Genomic DNA, 17682 nt, shown 5'->3' with positions numbered 1-17682 from the left:
GTACCTCCCTCCTTGGATGACCAACAACCCTTGACGGGCCATTCGCAGATTTTTGCCCGGCCTGTGTTTAAGGAGGCGGCCGGTACCTCCCTCCTTGGATGACCTTCTACCCTTGACGGGCCATTCGCAGATTTTTGCCCGGCCTGTGTTTAAGGAGGCGGCCGGTACCTCCCTCCTTGGATGACCTTCTACCCTTGACGGGCCATTCGCAGATTTTTGCCCGGCCTGTGTTTAAGGAGGCGGCCGGTCCTCCGTAGCTTGATCGGATTTCCCTTCCGGCCTGTGTTTAAGGAGGCGGCCGGTCCTCCGTAGCTTGATCGGATTTCCCTTCCAGCCTGTGTTTAAGGAGGCGGCTGGTCCTCCCCGGTCGGTTGCCAAGCGACCGGGACCCGCAAGTGGGCAGGAACCGTCCACCCAACGCCGGCGAGCCGGGGCCGGTGGGGGCCCTACCAAGGCGGGTCTAACTTCAGGCGGTGCAAACGGGGGAGGGGGGTAAGGACGGCTGCCGGGAGCAGACAGCCGTCCCCGGGAGGGGGTAGTAGCTTCGCGGCGGCCGCCGGGAGCAGACGGCCGTCCGCGGATTCTGCCAATGCCTGTAGGACTTTGAATATTTCACAGCCGTGCTGTGGCACTTAGAAAATTTTTCAGAGATGTGGCACTTAGAAAGTTTTTCAGAGATGTGGCACTTAGAAAGTTTTTGAGAGATGTGGCACTTTGAAAATTTTTGAGAGATGTGGCACTTTGAAAATTTTTGAGAGATGTGGCACTTTGAAAATTTTTGAGAAATGTGGCACTTTGAAAATTTTTGAGAAATGTGGCACTTTGAAAATTTTCTCTCTCTCTCTGGAAGTGCCGTGCCTTCTTCAGTTCTGCTATCCGAGCAGGGGACGCTTGCTGGCGGCCGTTACCAGCGCTCGGACCAGGCCCAATTGATTTGCATGGAAAACAATTGCGTCCCCCATGCTCGTTCTGACTATATTTTGCGAAAGGGGGGTAAAGTGATGAGTACACTAAGTGGGGGGACCAACCCATGTACTCTAGAAAAAGTACATGGGTTGACAAAAGACCAGTTCGTACTGCACCCCTGGTACCCAAACCCCTGGTACCTTTAGGCACTTAGAAAAATTTCGCCCAAATTTGGAGGTCGCTCCAGGGGAAGAGGCCGAATTTTCGCCTATTACGGCCGACCGCGGGAACCAGCCGAGGCGGACGCTTTTCGGCGCAAGAGCCGTTGGCACTTAGAAAATATTCGCTAAACTTCAAAGGACCTCCAGGGGAAGAGGCCGAATTGTCACTTTTTCTGGCCGACATCGGGAACCAGCCGAGTCGGACTCTTTACGGCGGAGCAGCCGTTGGCACTTAGAAAATATTCGCCAAACTCGGCCGGACTTCCAGGGGAAGAGGCCGAATTGTCACTTGTTCTGCCCGACATCGGGAACCAGCCGAGTCGGACACTTTAAGGCGGAGCAGCCGTTGGCACTTAGAAAATATTCGCCAAACTTGAACGGACCTCCAGGGGAAGAGGCCGAATTTTCACCTGTTCTGGCCGACATCGGGAACCAGCCGAGTCGGACGCTTTTCGGCGCAAGAGCCGTTGGAACTTAGAAAATATTCGCTAAACTTCAAAGGACCTCCAGGGGAAGAGGCCGAATTGTCACTTGTTCTGGCCGACATCGGGAACCAGCCGAGTCGGACTCTTTACGGCGGAGCAGCCGTTGGCACTTAGAAAATATTCGCCAAACTCGGCCGGACTTCCAGGGGAAGAGGCCGAATTGTCACTTGTTCTGCCCGACATCGGGAACCAGCCGAGTCGGACACTTTAAGGCGGAGCAGCCGTTGGCACTTAGAAAATATTCGCCAAACTTGAACGGACCTCCAGGGGAAGAGGCCGAATTTTCACCTGTTCTGGCCGACATCGGGAACCAGCCGAGTCGGACGCTTTAAGGCGGAGCAGCCGTTGGCACTTAGAAAATATTCGTTAAACTTGAAAGGACCTCCAGGGGAAGAGGCCGAATTGTCACTTGTTCTGGCCGACATCGGGAACCAGCCGAGTCGGACGCTTTAAGGCGGAGCAGCCGTCGGCACTTAGAAAATATTCGTTAAACTTGAAAAGACCTCCAGGGGAAGAGGCCGAATTGTCACTTGTTCTGGCCGACATCGGGAACCAGACGAGTCGGGCCCTTTAAGGCTGAGCAGCCCTTGGCACTTAGGAAATATTTGCCTTAACTCGGCCGGACTTCCAGGGGAAGAGGCCGGATTTTCACTTGTTCTGGCCGACATCGGGAACCAGCCGAGTCGGACGCTTTAAGGCGGAGCAGCCGTTGGCACTTAGAAAATATTCCCCAAACTTGAACGGACCTCCAGGGGAAGAGGCCGAATTTTCACTTGTTCTGGCCGACATCGGGAACCAGCCGAGTCGGACTCTTTACGGCGGAACAGCCGTTGGCACTTAGAAAATATTCGTTAAACTTCAACTGACCTCCAGGGGAAGAGGCCGAATTTCCACTTGTTCTGGCCGACATCGGGAACCAGCCGAGTCGGACGCTTTACGGCGGAGCAGCCGTTGGCACTTAGAAAATATTCGTTAAACTTCAACTGACCTCCAGGGGAAGAGGCCGAATTTTCACTTGTTCTGGCCGACATCGGGAACCAGCCGAGTCGGACGCTTTACGGCGGAGCAGCCGTTGGCACTTAGAAAATATTCGTTAAACTTCAACTGACCTCCAGGGGAAGAGGCCGAATTTTCACTTGTTCTGGCCGACATCGGGAACCAGCCGAGTCGGACTCTTTACGGCGGAACAGCCGTTGGCACTTTGGAAATATTTGCCTTAACTTGGCCGGACTTCCAGGGGAAGAGGCCGATTTTTCACTTGTTCTGGCCGACATCGGGAACCAGCCGAGTCGGACTCTTTACGGCGGAACAGCCGTTGGCACTTTGAAAATATTTGCCTTAACTCGGCCGGACTTCCAGGGGAAGAGGCCGATTTTTCACTTGTTCTGGCCGACATCGGGAACCAGCCGAGTGGGACCCTTTAAGGCTGAGCAGCCGTTGGCACTTAGGAATTATTTGCCTTAACTCGGCCGGACTTCCAGGGGAAGAGGCCGGATTTTCACTTGTTCTGGCCAACATCGGGAACCAGCCGAGTCGGACACTTAAAGGCTGAGCAGCCGTTGGCACTTAGGAAATATTTGCCTTAACTCGGCCGGACTTCCAGGGGAAGAGGCCGGATTTTCACTTGTTCTGGCCGACATCGGGAACCAGCCGAGTCGGACACTTTAAGGCTGAGCAGCCGTTGGCACTTAGGAAATATTTGCCTTAACTCGGCCGGACTTCCAGGGGAAGAGGCCGATTTTTCACTTGTTCTGGCCGACCGGGGGAACCAGCCGAGTCGGACACTTTACGGCGGAGCAGCCGTTGGCACTTAGGAAATATTCGCCAAAATGTTCCGGACCTCCAGGGGAAGAGGCCAAATTTTCACTTGTTCTGGCCGACCGGGTGAACCGGCCGAGGCGGACACTTTACGGCGGAGCAGCCGTTGGCACTTAGGAAATATTCGCCAAAATGTTCCGGACCTCCAGGGGAAGAGGCCAAATTTTCACTTGTTCTGGCCGACCGGGTGAACCGGCCGAGGCGGACACTTTACGGCGGAGCAGCCGTTGGCACTTAGGAAATATTCGCCAAAATGTTCCGGACCTCCAGGGGAAGAGGCCGAATTTTCACTTGTTCTGGCCGACCGGGGGAACCAGCCGAGGCGGACACTTTACGGCGGAGCAGCCGTTGGCACTTAGGAAATATTCGCCAAAATGTTCCGGACCTCCAGGGGAAGAGGCCGAATTTTCGCTCGTTCGGGCCGACCGGGAGAACCAGCCGAGGCGGACACTTTACGGCGGTTGAGCCGTTGGCACTTAGAAATTATTCAGACTTCCATCAAACACACATCGGCCTTTTGCCGTCACTGCCCGGGATGGGCACCGTGGTAGCTCGGACAGTTCGCGTGACAGCTTCCGCTGGCACTTAGACAATTTTTAAAATGAAAATAAACAGTTCTGCACATACGTGCCGACTATATTTTGCGAAATGGGGGTAAAGTGATGAGTACACTAAGTGGGGGGACCAAGTACATAAAGCCCACCCCTGGTACCTCAGAGAGGCCGAATTGACACATTTTGTGTCCGACCGCGGGAACCAGCCGAGGCGGACGCTTTTCGGCGCAAGAGCCGTTGGCACTTAGAAAATATTCGTTAATCTTGAACGGACCTCCAGGGGAAGAGGCCGAATTTTCACTTGTTCTGGCCGACATCGGGAACCAGCCGAGGCGGACGCTTTTCGGCGCAAGAGCCGTTGGCACTTAGAAAATATTCGTTAATCGTGAACGGACCTCCAGGGGAAGAGGCCGAATTTTCACTTGTTCTGGCCGACATCGGGAACCAGCCGAGGCGGACGCTTTTCGGCGCAAGAGCCGTTGGCACTTAGAAAATATTCGTTAATCTTGAACGGACCTCCAGGGGAAGAGGCCGAATTTTCACTTGTTCTGGCCGACATCGGGAACCAGCCGAAGCGGACGCTTTACGGCGGAGCAGCCGTTGGCACTTAGAAAATATTCGTTAATCTTGAACGGACCTCCAGGGGAAGAGGCCGAATTTTCACTTGTTCTGGCCGACATCGGGAACCAGCCGAGTCGGACGCTTTTCGGCGCAAGAGCCGTTGGCACTTAGAAAATATTCGTTAATCTTGAACGGACCTCCAGGGGAAGAGGCCGAATTTTCACTTGTTCTGGCCGACATCGGGAACCAGCCGAGTCGGACTCTTTACGGCGGAACAGCCGTTGGCACTTAGGAAATATTCGCCGAACTCGGCCGGACTTCCAGGGGAAGAGGCCGAATTTTCACTTGTTCTGGCCGACATCGGGAACCAGCCGAGTCGGACTCTTTACGGCGGAGCAGCCGTTGGCACTTAGGAAATATTTGCCAAAATGTTCCGGACCTCCAGGGGAAGAGGCCGAATATTCACTTGTTCTGGCCGACATCGGGAACCAGCCGAGTCGGACACTTTACGGCGGAGCAGCCGTTGGCACTTAGGAAATATTCGCCAAACTTGGCCGGACTTCCAGGGGAAGAGGCCGAATGTCCACTTGTTCTGGCCGACATCGGGAACCAGCCGAGTCGGACGCTTTACGGCGGAGCAGCCGTTGGCACTTAGGAAATATTTGCCTTAACTCGGCCGGACTTCCAGGGGAAGAGGCCGAATTTTCACTTGTTCTGGCCGATATCGGGAACCAGCCGAGTCGGACTCTTTACGGCGGAACAGCCGTTGGCACTTAGGAAATATTCGCCTTAAGTCGGCCGGACTTCCAGGGGAAGAGGCCGATTTTTCACTTGTTCTGGCCGACCGGGGGAACCAGCCGAGTCGGACACTTTACGGCGGAGCAGCCGTTGGCACTTAGGAAATATTCGCCAAAATGTTCCGGACCTCCAGGGGAAGAGGCCAAATTTTCACTTGTTCTGGCCGACCGGGTGAACCGGCCGAGGCGGACACTTTACGGCGGAGCAGCCGTTGGCACTTAGGAAATATTCGCCAAAATGTTCCGGACCTCCAGGGGAAGAGGCCGAATTTTCACTTGTTCTGGCCGACCGGGGGAACCAGCCGAGGCGGACACTTTACGGCGGAGCAGCCGTTGGCACTTAGGAAATATTCGCCAAAATGTTCCGGACCTCCAGGGAAAGAGGCCGAATTTTCACTCGTTCTGGCCGACCGGGGGAACCGGCCGAGGCGGACACTTTACGGCGGTTGAGCCGTTGGCACTTAGAAATTATTCAGACTTCCATAAACACACATCGGCCTTTTGCCGTCACTGCCCGGGATGGGCACCGTGGTAGCTCGGACAGTTCGTTTGACAGCTTCCGCTGGCACTTAGACAATTTTTAAAATGAAAATAAACAGTTCTGCACATACGTGCCGACTATATTTTGCGAAAGGGGGGTAAAGTGATGAGTACACTAAGTGGGGGGACCAAGTACATAAAGCCTACCCCTGGTACCTCAGAGAGGCCGAATTGACACATTTTGTGTCCGACCGCGGGAACCAGCCGAGGCGGACGCTTTTCGGCGCAAGAGCCGTTGGCACTTAGAAAATATTCGCTAAACTTCAAAGGACCTCCAGGGGAAGAGGCCGAATTGTCACTTTTTCTGGCCGACATCGGGAACCAGCCGAGTCGGACACCTTACGGCGGAAGAGCCGATGGCACTTAGAAAATATTCGTTAAACTTCAACTGACCTCCAGGGGAAGAGGCCGATTTTTCACTTGTTCTGGCCGACATCGGGAACCAGCCGAGTCGGACGCTTTTCGGCGCAAGAGCCGTTGGCACTTAGAAAATATTCGTTAATCTTGAACGGACCTCCAGGGGAAGAGGCCGAATTTCCACTTATTCTGGCCGACATCGGGAACCAGCCGAGTCGGACGCTTTACGGCGGAGCAGCCGTTGGCACTTAGAAAATATTCGTTAATCTTGAACGGACCTCCAGGGGAAGAGGCCGAATTTTCACTTGTTCTGGCCGACATCGGGAACCAGCCGAGTCGGACGCTTTACGGCGGAGCAGCCGTTGGCACTTTGAAAATATTCGTTAAACTTCAACTGACCTCCAGGGGAAGAGGCCGAATTTCCACTTGTTCTGGCCGACATCGGGAACCAGCCGAGTCGGACGCTTTACGGCGGAAGAGCCGATGGCACTTAGAAAATATTCGTTAAACTTGACAGGACCTCCAGGGGAAGAGGCCGAATTTTCGCTCGTTCAGGCCGACCGGAGGAACCGGCCGAGTCGGACACCTTACGGCGGAAGAGCCGATGGCACTTAGAAAATATTCGCCAAAATGTTCCGGACCTCCAGGGGAAGAGGCCGAATTTTCACTTGTTCAGGCCGACCGGAGGAACCGGCCGAGTCGGACACCTTACGGCGGAAGAGCCGATGGCACTTAGAAAATATTCGTTAAACTTGACAGGACCTCCAGGGGAAGAGGCCGAATTTTCGCTCGTTCGGGCCGACCGGAGGAACCGGCCGAGTCGGACACCTTACGGCGGAAGAGCCGATGGCACTTAGAAAATATTCGCCAAAATGTTCCGGACCTCCAGGGGAAGAGGCCGAATTTTCGCTCGTTCGGGCCGACCGGAGGAACCAGCCGGGTCGGACACGTTACGGCGCAACAGCCGTTGGCACTTTGAAAATATTCGCCAAAATGTTCCGGACCTCCAGGGGAAGAGGCCGTATTTTCGCTCGTTCGGGCCGACCGGAGGAACCGGCCGGGTCGGACACGTTACGGCGCAACAGCCGTTAGCACTTAGAAATTATTCGTTAAACTTGAACGGACCTCCAGGGTTAAGAGGCCGAATTTTCGCTCGTTCGGGCCGACCGGAGGAACCAGCCGGGTCGGACACTTTACGGCCCAACAGCCGTTGGCACTTTGAAAATATTCGCCAAAGTCGTCCGGACCTCCAGGGGAAGAGGCCGAATTTTCGCTCGTTCGGGCCGACCGGAGGAACCAGCCGGGTCGGACACTTTACGGCGGAACGGCCGTTGGCACTTTGAAAATATTCGCCAAAATGTTCCGGACCTCCAGGGGAAGAGGCCGAATTTTCGCTCGTTCGGGCCGACCGGAGGAACCGGCCGGGTCGGACACGTTACGGCGCAACAGCCGTTGGCACTTTGAAAATATTCGCCAAAATGTTCCGGACCTCCAGGGGAAGAGGCCGAATTTTCGCTCGTTCGGGCCGACCGGAGGAACCAGCCGGGTCGGACACTTTACGGCCCAACAGCCGTTGGCACTTTGAAAATATTCGCCAAAGTCGTCCGGACCTCCAGGGGAAGAGGCCGAATTTTCGCTCGTTCAGGCCGACCGGAGGAACCAGCCGGGTCGGACACGTTACGGCGCAACAGCCGTTCGCACTTAGAAAATATTCGCCAAAGTCGTCCGGACCTCCAGGGGAAGAGGCCGAATTTTCGCTCGTTCGGGCCGACCGGAGGAACCAGCCGGGTCGGACACGTTACGGCGGAACAGCCGTTGGCACTTTGAAAATATTCGCCAAAATGTTCCGGACCTCCAGGGGAAGAGGCCGAATTTTCGCTCGTTCGGGCCGACCGGGAGAACCAGCCGAGGCGGACACTTTACGGCGGTTGAGCCGTTGGCACTTAGAAATTATTCAGACTTCCATCAAACACACATCGGCCTTTTGCCGTCACTGCCCGGGATGGGCACCGTGGTAGCTCGGACAGTTCGTGTGACAGCTTCCGCTGGCACTTAGAAAATTTTTAAAATGAAAATAAACAGTTCTGCACATACGTGCCGACTATATTTTGCGAAAGGGGGGTAAAGTGATGAGTACACTAACTGGGGGGACCAAGTACATAAAGCCTACCCCTGGTACCTCAGAGAGGCCGAATTTTCGAATTCTGAGGCCGAGCTGGGGAACCAGACGAGGCGGACACTTTTCCGAGCGAGAGCCGATGGCACTTAGAAAATTTTCGGCTAAGTCGGCAGGACTTCCAGAGCGAGAGGCCGAATATTCGTCATCTGTGGCCGACCGGGGAACCAGCGAAGGCGGATAGGCGGTCACGGAGGTCCCGCCGGCTGGTCCGCGGGCCAATTTGGGTCCCGTAATTTAGCGGTCGCGGTCCGGAATCCACGCCGAGCGGGGAACCAGCGGAGGCGGATAGGCGGTCACGGAGGTCCCGCCGGCTGGTCCGCGGGCCAATTGGGGTCCCGTAAGTTAGCGGTCGCGGCCCGGAATTCGCGCCGGCCGGGGAACCAGCGCAGGCGGATAGGCGGTCACGGAGGTCCCGCCGGCTGGTCCGCGGGCCAATCGGGGTCCCGTAAGTTAGCGGTCGCGGCCCGGAATTCGCGCCGGCCGGGGAACCAGCGCAGGCGGATAGGCGGTCACGGAGGTCCCGCCGGCTGGTCCGCGGGCCAATCGGGGTCCCGTAAGTTAGCGGTCGCGGCCCGGAATTCGCGCCGGCCGGGGAACCAGCGCAGGCGGATAGGCGGTCACGGAGGTCCCGCCGGCTGGTCCGCGGGCCAATCGGGGTCCCGTAAGTTAGCGGTCGCGGCCCGGAATTCGCGCCGGCCGGGGAACCAGCGCAGGCGGATAGGCGGTCACGGAGGTCCCGCCGGCTGGTCCGCGGGCCAATCGGGGTCCCGTAAGTTAGCGGTCGCGGCCCGGAATTCGCGCCGGCCGGGGAACCAGCGCAGGCGGATAGGCGGTCACGGAGGTCCCGCCGGCTGGTCCGCGGGCCAATCGGGGTCCCGTAAGTTAGCGGTCGCGGCCCGGAATCCGCGCCGGCCCGCAGCCACCGCCAGGCGGATAGGCTGTCACGGAGGTCCCGCCGGCCGGTCCGCGGGGGGAACTGCGCCCTCTGGCGGACACGCCATTGTAAATGAATGGGGTTTGGCACTTAGTGCATTTTTCGCCGAAGCCGACGAGCGCTCCGGGCGAGGAGGCCGGATTCTCGCCATCCGTGGCCGGCCGGGGAACCGGCCAAGGCGGATAGGCGGTCACGGGGGTCCCGCCGGCTGGTCCGCGGGCCAATTGGGGTCCCGTAAGTTAGCGGTCGCGGCCCGGAATCCGCGCCGGCCAGCAGCCACCGGGAGGCGGATAGGCTGTCACGGAGGTCCCGCCGGCTGGTCCGCGGGCCATTTAGGGTCCCGCGAGTGAGCGGTCGCGGTCCGGAATCCAGGCCGGCCAGGAGGCACCGCCAGGCGGATAGGCGGTCACGGAGGTCCCGCCAGCTGGTCCGCGGGCCATTTATGGTCCCGTAAGTTAGCGGTCGCGGCCCGGAATGCACGCCGGCCAGGAGGCACCGCCAGGCGGGTAGGCTGTCACGGAGGTCCCGCCGGCCGGTCCGCGGGCCAATTACCTCCAGCCGAGCGGATATGAACTTTATTAGCACCTTCTACGAGATGGCGGAGCCTTATTCGACAACCAGCACCTCGGCTTAGCATTTTCCACGGCCCGCTGATCTTCCAGAAGACGTCCAGCCGGTTTCCTCCTCACATTTTAAGCCGGCCGAGGCTTCCGGCACCCCGGCTAAGCTTTCTCCACGGCCCGCTGAGCTTCCAGGGGACCTCCGGCCGGTTCTCCCGGTGCCTCGCGCCTCGCTTTGTGAGCCGGCCGAGGCTTCCAGCACCTCGGCTGAGCGTTTCCCACGGCCCGCTGAGCTTCCAGGGGACCTCCAGCCGGTTCTCCCGGTGCCTCGCGCCTCGCTTTGTGAGCCGGCCGAGGCTTCCAGCACCTCGGCTGAGCGTTTCCCACGGCCCGCTGAGCTTCCAGGGTACCTCCAGCCGGTTCTCCCGGTGCCTCGCGCCTCGCTTTGAGAGCCGGCCGAGGCTTCCAGCACCTCGGCTGAGCGTTTTCGGCGGCCCGTTGCTCTCCCGGAGGTCGCAACGGGGAGTTACCTCCCTCTCGCGGACACGGCGAGTAAATACACCGCCTCTCGCACTTGGCGCACACTCACTCGCATTGCTACGCCTCCCGTGGCACTTTAAGCGGCCGAACGGCGGGAGTAACTACGACTCTCTTAAGGTAGGCTCACTTGACTATTTATTCATGTATTTATTTATTTTTGACGGTTCGCGGAGGCGATGACGCTCCGCGCGGGTAAACGGCGGGAGTAACTGTGACTCTCTTAAGGTAGGCTCACTTGACATCTATTTATTTATGTATTTATTTATTTTTGACGGTTCGCGGAGGCGATGACGCTCCGCGCGGGTAAACGGCGGGAGTAACTGTGACTCTCTTAAGGTAGGCTCACTTGACATCTATTTATTTATGTATTTATTTATTTTTGACGGTTCGCGGAGGCGATGACGCTCCGCGCGGGTAAACGGCGGGAGTAACTGTGACTCTCTTAAGGTAGGCTCACTTGACATCTATTTATTTATGTATTTATTTATTTTTGACGGTTCGCGGAGGCGATGACGCTCCGCGCGGGTAAACGGCGGGACTAACTGTGACTCTCTTAAGGTAGGCTCACTTGACATCTATTTATTTATGTATTTATTTATTTTTGACGGTTCGCGGAGGCGATGACGCTCCGCGCGGGTAAACGGCGGGAGTAACTGTGACTCTCTTAAGGTAGGCTCACTTGACATCTATTTATTTATGTATTTATTTATTTTTGACGGTTCGCGGAGGCGATGACGCTCCGCGCGGGTAAACGGCGGGAGTAACTGTGACTCTCTTAAGGTAGGCTCACTTGACATCTATTTATTTATGTATTTATTTATTTTTGACGGTTCGCGGAGGCGATGACGCTCCGCGCGGGTAAACGGCGGGAGTAACTGTGACTCTCTTAAGGTAGGCTCACTTGACATTTATTTATTTATGAATTTATTTATTTTTGACGGTTCGCGGAGGCGATGACGCTCCGCGCGGGTAAACGGCGGGAGTAACTGTGACTCTCTTAAGGTAGGCTCACTTGACATTTATTTATTTATGAATTTATTTATTTTTGACGGTTCGCGGAGGCGATGACGCTCCGCGCGGGTAAACGGCGGGAGTAACTGTGACTCTCTTAAGGTAGGCTCACTTGACATTTATTTTGGCGGTTCGCGGAGGCGCCGGGAGGCCGTGCGCGCGCGCGCAGAGCGGCCGAATAACGCTCCGCCGGCCCCGGGTGATTACCGAGAGGCTCCCCGGCCTCGCGGAGCTCCGACGCTCCTCCGCGGGACCTCCGGCGGCCGGCGCGCTCGCGCACCACCCCCCGGCACCGCCGGGAGGCCGTGCGCGCGCGCGCAGAGCGGCCGAATAACGCTCCGCCGGCCCCGGGTGATTACCGAGAGGCTCCCCGGCCTCGCGGAGCTCCGACGCTCCTCCGCGGGACCTCCGGCGGCCGGCGCGCTCGCGCACCACCCCCCGGCACCGCCGGGAGGCCGTGCGCGCGCGCGCAGAGCGGCCGAATAACGCTCCGCCGGCCCCGGGTGATTACCGAGAGGCTCCCCGGCCTCGCGGAGCTCCGACGCTCCTCCGCGGGACCTCCGGCGGCCGGCGCGCTCGCGCACCACCCCCCGGCACCGCCGGGAGGCCGTGCGCGCGCGCGCAGAGCGGCCGAATAACGCTCCGCCGGCCCCGGGTGATTACCGAGAGGCTCCCCGGCCTCGCGGAGCTCCGACGCTCCTCCGCGGGACCTCCGGCGGCCGGCGCGCTCGCGCACCACCCCCCGGCACCGCCGGGAGGCCGTGCGCGCGCGCGCAGAGCGGCCGAATAACGCTCCGCCGGCCCCGGGTGATTACCGAGAGGCTCCCCGGCCTCGCGGAGCTCCGACGCTCCTCCGCGGGACCTCCGGCGGCCGGCGCGCTCGCGCACCACCCCCCGGCACCGCCGGGAGGCCGTGCGCGCGCGCGCAGAGCGGCCGAATAACGCTCCGCCGGCCCCGGGTGATTACCGAGAGGCTCCCCGGCCTCGCGGAGCTCCGACGCTCCTCCGCGGGACCTCCGGCGGCCGGCGCGCTCGCGCACCACCCCCCGGCACCGCCGGGAGGCCGTGCGCGCGCGCGCAGAGCGGCCGAATAACGCTCCGCCGGCCCCGGGTGATTACCGAGAGGCTCCCCGGCCTCGCGGAGCTCCGACGCTCCTCCGCGGGACCTCCGGCGGCCGGCGCGCTCGCGCACCACCCCCCGGCACCGCCGGGAGGCCGTGCGCGCGTGCGCAGAGCGGCCGAATAACGCTCCGCCGGCCCCGGGTGATTACCGAGAGGCTCCCCGGCCTCGCGGAGCTCCGACGCTCCTCCGCGGGACCTCCGGCGGCCGGCGCGCTCGCGCACCACCCCCCGGCACCGCCGGGAGGCCGTGCGCGCGCGCGCAGAGCGGCCGAATAACGCTCCGCCGGCCCCGGGTGATTACCGAGAGGCTCCCCGGCCTCGCGGAGCTCCGACGCTCCTCCGCGGGACCTCCGGCGGCCGGCGCGCTCGCGCACCACCCCCCGGTGCTCCGGCGGCCCCGGGTGACGACTAAGAGGCTCCCCGGCCGGCCTCGGGGAGCTCCGGCGCTCCTCCGCGGGACTTCCAGCGGCCGGCGCGCTCACGCACCACCCCCCGGCACCACCCGGGAGGCCGTTCTCGCGCGCCAAGTGGCCGAAAATAGCTCCAAGCCCAGCGGATCGGCTGCTTGGAAGCACCGCGCCGTCCGGCTCCACCTGGTACCTCGCACGGCTCTCATCTCCCCCCCGCACGGACTTCCGAGCGCTCGGGGAGACGCTCGGAAGCTGCCGGTGCCGCCGCGGCGGGGAATTGCCTCCCTCTGGCGGACGCGGCGAGTAAAAACACCACCTCTCGCACTTTGCGCACACTTACTTGCGTGGGTCCGCTTCCGATGACACTTTGAGCGGCCAAACGGCGGGAGTAACTACGACTCTCTTAAGGTAGGCTCACTTGACATTTATTTATGTATTTATTTATTTTTGACGGTTCGCGGAGGCGATGACGCTCCGCGCGGGTAAACGGCGGGAGTAACTGTGACTCTCTTAAGGTAGCCTGACTCGACGTCTTTTTCAACGGTGGCTGGAGGACCCGGGCGGTTCTCGGGGGTGCGTCGCTCCTCACTTTTGACGCCCGAGGAGGCTCCCGGCACCTCGGCTACGCGTTTTCGGCGGCCCGCTGAGCTTCCAGAAGACCTCCAGCCGGTTCTCCCGGTGCTTTCCTCCTCACGTTTTAAGCCGGCCGAGGCTCCCGGCACCCCGGCCAAGCGTTTCCCACGGCCCGCTGAGCTTCCAGGGGACCTCCGGCCGGTTCTCCGCGCGCTTTCCTCCTCACTTTTAAGCCGGCCGAGGCTTCCGGCACCCCGGCCAAGCGTTTCCCACGTCCCGCTGAGCTTCCAGGGGACCTCCGGCCGGTTCTCCGCGCGCTTTCCTCCTCACATTTTAAGCCGGCCGAGGCTCCAGGCACCCCGGCTAAGCTTTCTCCACGGCCCGCTGAGCTTCCAGGGGACCTCCGGCCGGTTCTCCGCGCGATTTCCTCCTCACTTTTAAGCCGGCCGAGGCTTCCGGCACCCCGGCCAAGCCTTTCCCACGGCCCGCTGAGCTTCCAGGGGACATCCAGCCGGTTCTCCGCGCGCCCCCCTCCTAACTCGACGCCCGAGGAGGCTCCAGGCACCCCGGCCGAGCCTTTTCGGCGGCCCGCTGATCTCCCGGAGGTCGCAACGGGGAATTGCCTCCCTCTCGCGGACACGGCGCGTAAATGCACCGCCTCTCGCACTTTGCGCACACTCACTCGCATCGCTACGCCTCCCGTGGCACTTTAAGCGACCGGGACCACCGCGAGCGCGGGCGATGACTAAGAGGCTCCCCGGCCGGCCTCGCGGAGCTCCGACGCTCCCCCGCGGGACTTCCGGCGGCCGGCCGGAGCCTCGGCACGGCTGCCGCACTCCCTAATAACACCCCGCGGACCCCCGCGAGCCGAACGCTCGCTGCCGCGGGCGACCCGTGCCAAGGCGGACGCGTGACGGCGCGGGAGCCCTCGGCACTATATCACGGTCACGTATGTAGTCAAATCGTGTAAAATCACCGTTAGTTTATTCATAATATAGGTAATAATTAAATAAATATTAACATCGCGTATATCATTAATAAACACATGTATGTATTTATTTAATAATTAAATAAATATTAACATCGCGTATAATCATGCGCAATACTTCGTGGCCGACCGGGGAACCGGCGAAGGCGGACGCATCGCGGCGCGAGAGCCGTTGGCACTTTGGAAAAATAAATAAATAAATAAATAAATAAATAATAATTCGCCGACCGGGCTCCGGGGGGAGAGGCCGATTTTTGGCCGTTCGTGGCCGACCGGGGAACCGGCGAAGGCGGACGCATCGCGGCGCGAGAGCCGTTGGCACTTTGGAAAAATAAATAAATAAATAAATAAATAAATAAATAAATAAATAATTCGCCGACCGGGCTCCGGGGCAAGAGGCCGAATTTTCGCTCGTTCGGGCCGACCGGGGAACCGGCGAAGGCGGACGCAGCGCGGCGCGAGAGCCGTTGGCACTTTGAAAAAAAAAAAAAAAAAAAAAATTTGCCCACCGGGCTCCGGGGGAAGAGGCCGGCTTTTCGCCGTTCGCGGCCGACCGGGGAACCGGCGAAAGCGGACGCGCTCTCTAACGAGCCCCGCCGGCCGGAGGAAGTGCGCCCTCTGGCGGACACGCCGTTGTAAATGAATGGGGTTTGGCACTTAGTGCATTTTTCGCCCAAGTCGAAGCGCGCTCCGGGCGAGGAGGCCGGATTCTCGCCACCCGTGGCCGGCCGGGGAACCGGCCAAGGCGGACGCGCTCTCTAACGAGCCCCGCCGGCCGGAGGAAGTGCGCCCTCTGGCGGACACGCCGTTGTAAATGAATGGGGTTTGGCACTTGGTGCATTTTTCGCCCAAGTCGAAGCGCGCTCCGGGCGAGGAGGCCGGATTCTCGCCACCCGTGGCCGGCCGGGGAACCGGCGAAGGCGGATAGGCTTTCACGGAGGATCCGCCGGCTGGTCCGCGGGCCGATTAGGGTCCCGCGAGTGAGCGGTGGCGGTCCGGAATCCAGGCCGGCCAGGAGGCACCGCCAGGCGGATAGGCTTTCACGGAGGAGCCGCCGGCTGGTCCGCGGGCCGTTTAGGGTCCCGCGAGTGAGCGGTCGCGGTCCGGAATCCAGGCCGGCCCGGAGGCACCGCCAGGCGGATAGGCTTTCACGGAGGACCCGCCGGCTGGTCCGCGGGCCGTTTAGGGTCCCGCGAGTGAGCGGTCGCGGTCCGGAATCCAGGCCGGCCAGGAGGCACCGCCAGGCGGATAGGCTTTCACGGAGGACCCGCCGGCTGGTCCGCGGGCCGTTTAGGCTCCCGTAAGTTAGCGGTCGCGGTCCGGAATACAGGCCGTCCAGGAGGCACTGCCAGGCGGATACACTCTCTAACGAGCCCCGCCGGCTGGTCCGCCGGGGGAAGTGCGCCCTCTGGCGGACACGCCGTTGTAAATGAATGGGGTTTGGCACTTAGTGCATTTTTCGACCAGCGGCAACGCAGGCTGACGGGCGGCCGCTTCCACGGGCCGGTACTACTCTACGGAGGCGCTAGCCGCCTCCGGTGGGGGCCGTGTGATCTCGCTGGATGCCCGAGGACCTTCTGCGAGGCCCGGCCGCAGCTTTTACGCGCGCCCGGTCCTATTACCTGGTGGAAGCTGGAGGCCGGGGCTCCGCAGCTCGCCGCCCGGGGACCTTCCGCGAGGCCCGGCCGCAGCTTTTACGCACCACCGCTGCTATTCTCTGGCTCCGGCTTCGTCCCGGAGGGTGCTTGGGGAACGGCGGCGCACACCGCGAACGGCCGGTGGCGGTCGGCTGGTGGCGGTCGGCTGGTGGCTGTCGGCTGGTGGCGGTCGGGGGTGGCGCTTGGGGATGGCGCTTGGGGATGGTGGCTGTCGGCTGGTGGCGGTCGGCTGGTGGCGGTCGGCTGGTGGCGGTCGGCTGGTGGCGGTCGGGGGTGGCGCTTGGGGATGGCGCTTGGGGATGGTGGCTGTCGGCTGGTGGCGGTCGGCTGGTGGCGGTCGGGGGGTGGCGGTCGGGGATGGCGCTTGGGGATGGTGGCTGTCGCCTTGTGGCGGTCGGCTGGTGGCGGTCGCCTTGTGGCGGTCGCCTTGTGGCGGTCGGGGATGGCGCTTGGGGATGGTGGCTGTCGCCTTGTGGCGGTCGGCTGGTGGCGGTCGCCTTGTGGCGGTCGCCTTGTGGCGGTCGGGGATGGCGCTTGGGGATGGTGGCTGTCGCCTTGTGGCGGTCGGCTGGTGGCGGTCGGCTGGTGGCGGTCGGGGGGTGGCGGTCGGGGATGGCGCTTGGGGATGGTGGCTGTCGCCTTGTGGCGGTCGGGGGGTGGCGGTCGGGGATGGCGCTTGGGGATGGTGGCTGTCGCCTTGTGGCGGTCGGCTGGTGGCGGTCGGCTGGTGGCGGTTGGCTGGTGGCGGTCGGGGGGTGGCGGTCGGGGGTGGCGCTTGGGGATGGTGGCTGTCGCCTTGTGGCGGTCGGCTGGTGGCGGTCGCCTTGTGGCGGTCGGGGGGCGGCGGTCGGGGGTGGCGCTTGGGGATGGTGGCTGTCGGCTGGTGGCGGTCGGCTGGTGGCGGTCGGCTGGTGGCGGTCGGCTGGTGGCGGTCGGGGGTGGCGCTTGGGGATGGCGCTTGGGGATGGTGGCTGTCGCCTTGTGGCGGTCGGCTGGTGGCGGTCGCCTTGTGGCGGTCGGGGATGGCGCTTGGGGATGGTGGCTGTCGCCTTGTGGCGGTCGCCTTGTGGCGGTCGCCTTGTGGCGGTCGGGGATGGCGCTTGGGGATGGTGGCTGTCGCCTTGTGGCGGTCGGCGGTGGTGGTTTGGGACCGGCGTCCGGCGCAAAGTGCGTGTTGCGCGGGCCGGAGAAAATTTAGGCCAGGGGCCCGCCGCTGGAGAAATTTTTAGGTACCAGGGGTGGATTTTTTTTGTCACCGCAGGAGGGGGACGTTGCCTCCGTCCGTGTCCGACGGAAAGTGCGTGTTGCGCGGGCCGGAGAAAGTTTAGGCCAGGGGCCCGCCGCTGGAGAAATTTTTAGGTACCAGGGGTGGATTTTTTTTGTCACCGCAGGAGGGGGACGTTGCCTCCGTCGGTGTCCGGCGGAAAGTGCGTGTTGCGCGGCCCGGAGAAAGTTTAGGCCCGGGGCC

This window comes from Syngnathus scovelli, unplaced genomic scaffold (genome assembly GCF_024217435.2).
Source record: "Syngnathus scovelli strain Florida unplaced genomic scaffold, RoL_Ssco_1.2 HiC_scaffold_33, whole genome shotgun sequence".
In the NCBI taxonomy this organism is placed as follows: domain Eukaryota; kingdom Metazoa; phylum Chordata; class Actinopteri; order Syngnathiformes; family Syngnathidae; genus Syngnathus; species Syngnathus scovelli.
Note: the sequence above shows the minus strand (reverse complement) of the source record.